Source organism: Toxorhynchites rutilus, chromosome 1 (genome assembly GCF_029784135.1).
Source record: "Toxorhynchites rutilus septentrionalis strain SRP chromosome 1, ASM2978413v1, whole genome shotgun sequence".
Lineage (NCBI taxonomy): Eukaryota > Metazoa > Arthropoda > Insecta > Diptera > Culicidae > Toxorhynchites > Toxorhynchites rutilus.
The window spans coordinates 138,736,875-138,749,164 of NC_073744.1; positions in this window are offsets into that span (position 1 = coordinate 138,736,875).

Sequence of the window (12,290 nt, forward strand, 5' to 3'; positions counted from 1 at the left end):
GTACTGTACTTCGTTTTTTTTCTATTAATACGGTCATTTTTGTAAGACTCAACTGTGTTATTGAGTCATTTATGTGTTGTTTCACAATGATAAATAAATACTATCTTTCGTAATTCAATCGAGGTCGAGGTTTGAAATTTTTGATTAGGAGCATGAAGATGGGGTATCATTTATCATCAGAAAAAAATAAATTGTACGTTGTTTTCAATTGGTTTTCACACAAGTTTCATGTACTTAATTTCGGAGAACGTTCTGTTGTATTCAGTACAATGATTTTGAATGACTGATTTATATCCAAATTACTTGGCGTTAGGAAACCATTTGTGCTTAGGCGCTTGTAAAGTAAATCTAATAAGTTTGATAATGAAATCACTGAGTAGAATACCCCTAGAGGGCGACTTCTTCGACTTGTGAGGTTTCTTATATGTTCAATTAGTGCCATAAATACTCAATAATGTTGAGATCGATAGTGTGGGCTTTGCCTTAATATGCAAACAAATCTTTTTTGTTCGAAAACATTTTGTGTAATTAAAAAAAACGATTTCGAATAAACACAGTTTGAACTCATAACTGACGTAGTGCAGGTTTCATACATCGTTAGAAAATTACTAATTAATTTTGTGCTAAAAGCTATATCTACATTTGAATCAAATTCTTTGTAGGGACCAAACATGTCTTTCATGAAAGTGTCCTACTGTCCTTAGTTTTTTTTTCTAATGGATGAATATAAGAAATTGAAACGTTGCACATATAGTTACTATTCTATATTAATGGCATCGCGATAAACGTAGAAAATCAATATTTTTTAAAGTTGTAATTACTTAATTTTTGCATTTTAAACTTCAAACTGATAATGAAAGTAGTAAGATTAGTAATCAAATCAAAATAATATTGACGTGGCCAAACGAACAGGATTTATTTTCATTCTGTATCAAAACTATCATATACACTCTGTCAGGAGATGATCTGGCTGCTTTGTGCCATTGTAAACAAACAATGCTTCAAGTTATATTCTAGTGTATTGGTATTGGTGACTACCATACACAGCATGATTTTTACATGTGTGCAAGCGCTGAGAGTAAACCAAAGGTTTTGTATTTTTCAAGTGTCAAGTTTCTATAAGACCGGTTACATTTTTCCTTTGTTTTAGTTGCTTCGATCAATAAATCTGCAAAATTCCAAAGGGAAAAGGGCTCACGGAGAGAAAAGAAAGACAAATCGATGCATTTCACCAAGAAAATATTGGTATCAGAGAAATTTCTCGTCGGATTGGACGATCCCATTAAGTAGTGCTCAATTATTTGACGAATTTTGGCAAAACTACGGTAAGAAGGAGAGAGCTCCACATAAATCGAAGCTCTCTGACCGGAATAAGCGGAAAATAGTTAGAATAGCTTCGAATACCTCAAAATCGCTTATGCAAATACAGCAATATTTCATTTTAAATGTTACTCGGGTGACAATTCGTCAAGTTTAGGGTCAAAATCCTCACATAAGGAGGGTTTAAAAGGTTAAAGCTTCTCATCTCACACCATCTCACATCGGAAGACGTCTGAGTTTTGCCAAAACTCACATGAACCGACAGTGGGACGTGACGCCAAATGACGCCAAATGAAAAACTTTCGATAATTTTTCAAGCATCAATTGTTGAATTTTACACTAGAATATATTGGATGAGCAAAAAACATTGCACGCGCTCTCTCTTTTGACCAGAATAATTAACTCAAATTGTCCTTTTTCGAAAACTGCAATATGTTCTTGCTCTTTTTAAAGGAAATTTACGGATTACCCGCTTGAAAAAGTTCCAATGTTTGGAGCTTAATAAATTTCCAAGCCGAAGGTTTTGTAAGAAGTGAATAGCGTTGTTATGTAGGAAACAATTTTTTTTGTGTTTTAATTTCTCATAATACAATCATTTCAAGCAACCAACATTAAAATATTTTTTGGGATCTCTGGAAGATTAAATCATTTATTGTTCAGCTCCGATTACATAATCAGTGACGTGTGAAAAAATCCTACCTAGCGAACAACTTCAATAAATACCCATGCTCAAATTCATGCTGAAATTTTCACCATTAATAGTAGTGCGTTAATAAATTTTTTTGTGTTGAAATCTGTTATGAGCCATCATATCATATATGTCAACAGTACTCAATGCACATCTTTGAAATGCTTTGAAACGCAGAAAATAAAATCAAGAGATTTGACGTCAATCTGCAGGGCGAAGTTTATCGATCTGAGCCATATTGTGTTTTTTGGAAATCTCATGCATCGTAACTTGTGGAAACACCGAATAGGCTAATATCGAATGTACCAAAATTGCAAAATTGCAAATATAGGGGTTTTGTAACTTCAAAACGTCAAAAATCACTACAAAAATTACCATACTTCTCTTATTACTAAACTGTGGAAATTTCTTCGAATGCGTTATATTACAACAGACTGCAGATTTTTTGTCGGCTGATAGTTTGGTCGGGTTAGCCTGTTAGTGCAAAAATCGATCCAACTGAATTGGTGCAATGTGCGAAATGCATATCTCTCCGTCCTGATTAAGTCAGTCGACCAAACTATCGGTCGACAAAATTTTGCAGTCTGCGGGGGCTCTAATCTGATTTCATGTATACACTGCGTGCCATAACAATAGAACCACTCATTTTTTTTTGAGTTTGAGATATGTAGGAGCTCGGTTGGAATGAGGTATATAGTGTAGAATACAATAGCAATTTTTTGTTTATAAGACTGGCCATTTGAACTTTATTGTTTTGTTTAGGTGTCAATCATTCGAAAAACAAAAAAGTCAGTGGTTCATAACTATAGAACCAGATGGAAGAACTCTCGCAAAGCTAATTTCAATTTCGCATGAATTACAATAAATTTTTATTCGGGGTGACTTCGACCTAGTTGTGGAATGTTGTACTATGTATCTCGTTCCTCACAGAGGATACTGCTTGTTTGAGCTCTTCAAAACTCCCAAACAGCTTGTTCGCTGCATCTATTCTTCGTACAATCACTCCTCATAAGTTCTCGATTGGGTTTTGATCTGATAAACAAGCTGACCAATCTAGGATTGAAAGACCTTATTCATTAAACAATGCCATGGGCGACCGGTCCTATAAATTGATGCCAAATTACCCAATTATCACGGTAGTTTTGGTGCAAAAGCAGCAGTAAATGATTCTGAAGTACTCAGTTATACTACTAACTGTTCATTCGTGTTGATGAAAAGCCTTCTAAACCAGGTCTTCTGTATATGAACTTATGCGTAGTAAAAAAAAATAACGGTGTTGGGAGAACAAATATGTAATCAAGAATGAATCTTGAATCACCCATCTAAGACTGCTTCTACAAAACCACGCAAACCCATCGGATCTTTTCAGAGTCACTTATGACCAAAGATTTATTTCAAAACTTTTGATGCATTCTAAAAATTATCCGAAGTAAACAACAACGAATAGATTTGTACAATTTATTACTGGTAGAATAATGATGATGTTTTGACGTGGGACTTCGTCTAACCGGAGTATATGGGTGGTAAAATGAAAACCTAAACACAGAACATGCAGTAAAAAATGAACGATTCCGAATGCTTATAACTCGAACATTTCTTACTGGATCGGAAAGATGTTTGCATCAATTGATAGGGAATATTTTTACCCATCTATCGCAATCAATGAAATGTTATTTTTCATTAGATAAACAATTGAATAACTGTAAAATGTTGAGCGCTATCTAAACGACTTAATTGCCACGTTTTAATTGGCCCGATTTACGGTTTCCCCAACACAGTCATCAAAGCCAAGCAGCGTTGGAGAAATCAGCATTGCAAATTCATGCAAGTCGGGAGAATTTTGTTTCGACTGAAATGTGCTTCCTCAACACAGATTTCAGAACCAAGGTGTCTGGGGAAATTGGCATTGCAAACACACGCAAGCCGGGAGCATTTTTGCTCCGACTGAAATGTGTTTACCCAACACAGACTTCAAAACCAAGATGTCTGGGAAAATCGGCTTAGCAAATAAATGCAAACTGCGAATACTTTTGTACTCACTTGCCTTTGTGCAGACAATAATATGTTTCCTTAACACGGTCATCTGAGCTTAGGAACCTGGGAAAATCCCGCAGACACTAGAGGCGAATGAACTTTCAAGTTTAAGCCTCTATAGCATAAAAAGTAGAAGTTGAAGTTGTTGATTCATGCAAGCCGGGGGTACTTCTGCATCCGTCCTAGGCATCATGCCAAACGTAAAAGGACTGTCATTATATATACAGGGTTTTCCAACTTTAAATTCCGAAAGTAAATTGAAATAAAACACACTTAGAATTCGAATTTCGATGAAACTTTTATTTCAAATTAAAGTTTGGTTTATGCCATTATGTGTGAAATACAACATCATTCAAATGTCCAGCTAGGGCTTCCTCGCACACCTTGATCCGGAACAGGTAATTTTCGATGACTTTTCGGCACATATGGGGCGGTATCTCGGTCATAACTTCACGAATGTTGTCTTTCGAATGTTCAGAGTTTGCGGAGAGTTGGCATAGACACGGTCTTTCGCATAACCCCACAAAAAAAAGTCTAGCGGGTTCAAATCGCATGATCTGGACGGCCAATTGGCATCACCAAAACGCGAAATTATGCGTCCCTCAAATTTCGTTCGCAATATGGCCATGTTCGGTCGTGTTGTGTGGCACGTGGCGCCGTCCTGCTGAAACCACATGTCATCCGTATCCATATCTTCAATTTGTGGCAAAAAAATCGGTTAACATGCGGCCATAGCGCTCACCATTCACAGTTACCGTCTCGCCGCCCTCATTTTCAAAGAAATACGGCCCGATGACTCCACCAGACCATAATGCGCACCAAACAGTGACTTTTGGCGGATGCAATGGCCTCTCAACAATCACGTGTGGATTTTCTTCACCACGCTCTAATTTTTGTACCAGTTGGACTTTGTATGGATGTAGGTGCAAGTCCAAATGCAAAATTCGCCACAATGATGTGTTTGACAAGCCCAACCACAAAATCCTTCTGTCCAAGCTAGACCGCCTGGGAGTGGCGACGAATCTCGTAAAATGGATGGAATCATACTTGACAAACCGTCAGCTTAACGTTAAGTTAGGGACTACCGAATCTGAACTTCGTTTCAAGTACAGGGTGCCCGAAATGGAAAACCCTGTACTTGAAACGAAGAACATAATCTATCACAATGCATGATTTGACGTTACATGGCATTTATTCAATCTTTTTACTCATAAAGCAAATATATTATATTGAATTGAATTCGGAAATTGTTTCATTCAATAAAAAAATTAATCAATACGAACAAATGATTGCTAAGCTAAGGTAGTCCCACGTCAACCTTGCGGTTATATCATAGATATAACCCACTCATTTTTATGATTATGTAGGCTTTCTCAGACTTTCATACTTTCATTCATTCACCTCTAGCATTTAAAAAGGCCAATTAGGAAAACTAAACTAAACGTTCGGAAGCCGCTACCATCTGATCGTTAGCAGGATAATTGATAAATCGTGAATGATTTATTGTCGCCTTTTTCGATCGGTCAGTTAATTTTCATGAATGCCAGCGCTGTTCCCGGATTAAAAAAGTGGCGTCAAAGTGCAAAAAGTGCATTTCAAGGCCGATGTAGAAAATATATTTTTTGAGACCTGCGTTTTTCGGTGAATAACTGAATAACCGGCACCCAACACCATTCTCGATTCAGTTTGAATTTTCTGCTGCCGTTCTGAGTGTTCTATGGAACATTGTTTTTGTATGGATTGGAAATGTAGCTTTGCTAAGTAATACTTAAAATCTACTTAGATCAGGCTCTAGACAGCGAACACTGAATAGTACATGTTAATTCTGATTTAATTTGAAAATTTGCATTGCTTCGCGAAACATTTGCGCCTCTTAGTGAAGCTATTCATTCATCGGCCCGTATCAGTACTGTCCAACATTTGTACAAAAGAGTTGCATTCTTGAATTTCTATGTTTGTTTTTCACCGGTTATAATTTCGTAATCCTACGTTAATAATGCGGTCGTTTCTTGGGCTTTATTTTTCCAGACAGAAAATGTATTGTCGGTCCCTCGTTCAGTCGGGGCTTAACTTGTTAATACATTCTAGAAAATAACCAAAGACTTGCAGATGAATTATTTAAGCAATTAGGGGAAAAACGGTTAGAATAAACACCCTGAGAAATATGCCCGCTTACTGCGTCCACATAAAATCTCCGTTCTTCGAAGAATATTATAGCTTAACCAATTGTTGTTCAAGATATCAAACGGTTTTTATTATAAAAAATGAAAATAGTACATATTTCATTAAAAGAAAAAACACAATTTTCCACATTACTCGAGAATTAATCGAGCAAATGAAACGAATTTTGTCATGTGGTGGTTTTAGGGTGCAATAAATAATTGTATGGTGGTTAGATACTCTCCCCCCTCTCTTAGGGGGGAGGCTGCCATACAAATAAAACACAAATTTCTGCATTACTCAAGAATTAATCAAGCAAACGAAACCAAATTTGGCATGTGGGGGTTTAAGGGTGCAATAAATGATTCTATGGCGATTAGATACTCCTCCCCCCTCTCTTAGAGGATGGGTGGTTGGCTGCCATGGAACACAAATTTCTACATTACTCGGGAATCTCACTCCTCCCCCCCTTTCTAAGGGGAGAAGAGGGGAGGGGTCTGTCTTTATTCTATCATATTTTCTGTATCGAACATTTATTCCATGTAGCGGAGAAATATGTTATTTGCAAGTGGTTAAAAAATCTTGAACGAGAATTGTGTCTTAAAATAATTTAATTTACCTTTTTATAGTAAAAGGTAAATTCAACGGGGACGATTAAAGGATCAATCAATGAAAAGTTCTGCGATTGGACTCATGATCTTGCGCTTAGTAAAAACGTGAATGTTTGAAGGTATTGATAACAAAAAAAAAAATTTGGGCGGAACGAAGTTTGCCGGGTCTGCTAGTGGTTTACAAATACGGAATACTTTCCAATCTTAAGCAGTACCAGCTCGCTATAGTATGACAAATATTTAAAAATGGTGGATGGTGGTTCTACTTGAGTCTAATGTCATTTGAACACTGAAATTTAAATGAAATGCAATCATGTGGTGTACACGGATCTAAAATCTGCGTTTGACAGAGTGAACCACAAAATTCTTCTGTCCAAGCTAGACCGCCTGGGAGTGGCGACGAATCTCGTAAAATGGATGGAATCATACTTGACAAACCGTCAGCTTAACGTTAAGTTAGGGACTACCGAATCTGAACCGTTTACTAACCCCTCCGGTGTCCCACAAGGTAGCAATCTTGGACCATTATTGTTCTCCTTGTTCTTCAATGATGTCTGCTATGCCGTGCCCCAGGGATGTCGAATCATATATGCCGATGACTTCAAAATATATTGGCACGTGAAGTCTGTCGATGACTGCAGGATGTTGCAAACGATCATAGAAATTTTTGCGAGTTGGTGCAGGCGAAACTATCTGATCATAAGCGTGAAGAAGTGCATAGTCATCTCATTCACTAGGAAGAAAACCCCTATTATCTGGACCTACCGCATGGGGAATGAACCATTGGAAAGGACACGCGTTGTGAAGAACCTCGGTGTAATGCTGGACTCAGAGCTGAACTTCCGTGAACATTATGACTATGTCATCAACAAAGCCAACCGAAACTTAGGGTTCATCTTCCGGATATCCGCCGAATTCCGTGACCCATACTGCTTAAGATCTCTGTATTTCAGTTTAGTCCGGTCCACATTGGAAACAGCGGTTGTAGTATGGAGTCCCTTTCGCACGGTATGGATCGAAAGGATTGGGAGAATAGAATCGAAGTTTCTGAGGTACGCATTGAGATTTCTGCCTTGGCAAAACCCAAATGAGCTCCCATCGTATGAAAGCCGATGCCGTCTGCTGGGAATGGATACACTGGAGAAGAGACGGAACATAATTAAAGCCACATTCGTCGGAAAACTTCTTCTTGGCGAGATCGATGCCCCATGGATTCTCGCTCGAATCAATATTAACGTTGTACCACGACCACTCAGACAGCGGAGTTTCCTTCGACTTCCACCACACCGAACAGATTATGCTCAGCACGAACCAGTTTCATCTATGTGTGTTCTTTTTAATTCTTTTTATTATTTGTTTGATTTCAATGTGAGCTGTAAAGTTTTCCGTGATCGAATTTTAAATGTACTTTAAGTGTAGTATTCATGTAGACCTTGAAGTCCGATGGATGAATTGTAAAACAATAAACAATAAACACAAACAATACAATTTATGGATGCGCACTCCGCTACAGCTTTATTCAAGTTTGTTCGACCTAGTTGTGGTGCCAATGTTAGTAGTAAAGAAGCAACACGCTATGCTAATAAAATAGCTTGCAATTCAAGGTTGTTTCATGAAAGGAAAACAGTGAAAATTTAAAATGACACAAACACTATATGGGATAGGTCCCCAGTCGGAGAACTTTTCATCCGAATCAGTGAGAATGTCAAAAAAATCATAGATGTTACGATGTTTTGTTTACGGTTCCGATTTGGCGACAAAAAGCTGCTTTGGACAAGATGAAACAAGTTGCGTACAATGAAAATATGGAGTACGTTTCCTGAAATGTGATGTTTAGCACACTAAATTTGATAAATTGAATTGATAGATCGAAAACTTTTGCTTGTGTCACAAAAATATATGTTTAACAATCAATGCATTTTTAAACATATAATTTATGTCAAATGGTTTGTGTTTTATTTGCCATTATTTCGAAATACATGGTTTCCTTTCATCACATCTATTTTAAACAGATATATTCTCCAGTAATAGGATAACATAAAATCGGAGGGCGACAAACGATCGGCTCTTTCGCGCCCTAGTAATGTACCCGTTCTCAGTTCGCCGGCGGCATTTTGTTTGCGAGAGCTGGATCTCGTGATGGAACGAACCTTGAGTAGTGGTTTACTAAGGATGGCATTTACTGCCTAAGTTAAAAAATATTTCATCGATTTCTTTGGTTATCTTCGTTTTTTGCGTCTTAAAATACTTTGGCCCGATTTGATTTTTGTGTTTCATTAAACGGCGATTGGGAATGCACAATTGGTGAATTCTGTATTAGCTAACTAAAAGATAGAACCGATATTGGCTAAATTGCGTTCTATTTAAGATGCATAACATTGTAAGTATTCTATTTTTTTATAGTTTTCATTTTTATTATTTCTCTCTCTTTCTTTTAATTTTAATATTTACCTATTTTTCGGTCTCAAAATTTGAATTAAAGAAATAAACAGGAAAGAACAAGTTATGTTTGAAGCAAGGAATTTTATACCTGTAATTTGTATTTTGTATCCACTAGATTTTAGACAGCCTCGGAATTTCAATCTTAGGACAAATAAAAGTTCAGATAAGTTTAATTTTTCAATATAAATTTTTCTCAGAATTTACACTACTCTTGCTTACTTTCAAGTTGTGTTCAATCAATATTTTTTATTACCAGAAGATTAGACAAAAAACTATACTGATTTTTTAAAATAGTTTTATTTTTTCTATTTATGAATGTATATTCGAGCATCTGTTACATGGCACTGGCGCTAACGTTCCTAGATGAACTTCGCCGTCTCAACGTGGTGTTATATTCGTAATTATCGTTAGTACTTAGTTGAGATTTCTACGCCAAATAACACGCCTTGAATGCATTCTGAGTGGCAAGTTCTAAAATACGCGTTACCACAGTGCAAGACAGAGGAAATTTCTTTGACGAAAAATTCCCCCGACCAGAACGGGAATCGAACCCGAACACCCGGCATGTTAGGTTTGACGTTAACCACTCGGCCACGGAAGCATAAGGTGGGATAAACTTTAACAAAAAAAAATATATATATAGAAGGAAAACTTAAGGTGAAGGTGGAAGCTAGCAACAAATGGCTGCCACAATGGCGCTCATTTCTTTCATCTCCGTCCCTCACCCCTCGCCCGAAAATCAATATTGCGCGAAACTATGTGAAGAAAATGATCGTTTTCGCACACTTCCCATGAAGTAATATCAACCAAAATCTAATCGATTACTCACAAGATATTAAATTTTCATCTGCTGTCGCACTGTATAGTGAAAAACGTCGGAAAACTCGAGCAAGTGCTCTGAAAGCTAAATTTTCATTTTTCAATCTTCGGCAATGGTTTTGTTTGTATTGGTGAAACCATCGTTATTTTTTCGACACTGATGCCAGACAACATCATCGAAACAGCTATCAAAACCACTCAGTAAAATGTTATTCCTGAGTCATAGCGTCCCATGTCATGAAAATCAATAGAATAAAATAGTGTTGATATCAATACAATCATTATTTTTACGTTTAATGGGTCTATAATGTAAGTTTTAGCAACTTTAATATTTGGTAAGAAAATTGTATTGCAGAGCTCGGAACACTGCCACGGCTGCCTATGCTTTCAAAAACAATAAACGGAAAAGTATTACATTCAATCAAAATGTCTCAGCCAACGAAGAGAAGGGTTAAGGTTCTCCAACGTGAATATGTGAAAACGATACGACCAACGAAGGAAAATATTGAGGAATTATCAGCATCGAGTTACTATGCGGTAGAACTTGTTAATATCAAAAGAGCCCCAATTCGCATGTGTTATAAATTTGCTCATCTTACGCTCGCGTATGATCAGAATTTTACTTCATATGCAAAAATACCCCTTCTATATATTTATGTTTGCAATTGGCATGGTTCATCGGAACATATCGTTCATACATTTAACTTCAGTATTGAATTGTTATTTTTTTTTTCAAATGTATTCAAAGACTCGTGTCAATGAAGCGCCACACAGTCTGATAAGTGAATTGATCTATTTACATGTGCTTTGCTCTTCTCTCACAAAAACTATTACCCCATTTTTACACGTGGTTTCACCTATACTACTACAATGGCTAGCTTCCACCTTCACCTTAATGGTACGAAGTACTCCTAGGAACATAAATAGCGCTCCACGAATGGCTTTTCAGTCATTCTATGCCAAACCGATATAGTGGTTCTCAGATTTCCATGAAAAGTGGTAGTTTTGTTCTTTTTTGCAAAATATTAGACCCATATTTTTTTAGTTTTTCAATTTTTTCCCAAAATTGACTTTTTAAAAAAATTCACAACTTTAGAATCACTGAACCGTTTTAGATGAGCCTTTTATTGAATATTTTTTATATATTTTTCCTTGAAAGCTGAGGATTTTTTGCAATTGACGGGTCCCTTTGCGGAAATAATCGGCAGGTTTGTTGGCTAGCAACGAATTGATCCAATTTGCGGTCATGTTGCATCGATCGAAAAAGGTAGTAATCGGACGGAGCAATGTGTGGAGAATGCGGCGGATGGGATAGGACCTCCCATTTCAGCGTTTCCAAGTATGTTTTGACCGGTTTCGCTACATGCGGCCGAGCATTGCCGTACTGCAAAATGATTTTATCGTGTCTTTGCTCGTGTTGTGACCGTTTTTCCTTCAGTGCACGACTCAAACGCATAAATTGTCGTCGGTAGAGCCGTTTTGACCGTGAATATTCCGCGCGACCGTCGAGGTTGATGCATGGCCGGGGTATTCATACGTTACCCGACGTCTAGGATTATCATAATGGACCCAATTTTCATCCCCAGTAACGATTCGATGCAAAAAACCCTTTATTTTATGCCGTTGGATCAGTTGTTCGCACGTAAAAAAACGGCTTTCGACATCTCGTGGCTTCAATTCATACGACATCCAATGTCCTATCTTTCGGATCATTCAGATTATTGCTTTGAAACGATCGGATATGGTTTGCTGAGCTACTCCAAATGTATTTGCAAGTTTTTGTTGCGTTTGTGACGGATCTTGATCGAGTAAAGTCTCCAACTCTTCATCTTCGAACTTTTTCGGCGGTCCGGAACATTCTTCGTCTTCCAAGTCAAAATTACCACTTTTAAACCGTGCAAACCACGTCTGACACGTTCGCTCAGTTGGAGCATGGTCACCATAAACTACCACCAAAATGTGACGACTTTCCGCAGCTTTTTTTCTTCATATTGAAGTAATTGAATCCTGTTTGTAATCGAGTCCAAAAAAAAATTAATTGTTTTACATTAGGGTTACATTAGTTACATTAGATGTATGGGAAAAATTTAATCAACGAATTTCGAAAACCGACTATGTACATTTTGTTTATTGGTCCAAAAAATGATCTGTACAAAGTTTCAGCTCGATCAGACATGATTTAGGGGTGCCTCAAAGCGCTCAAAGTTTTGATTTTT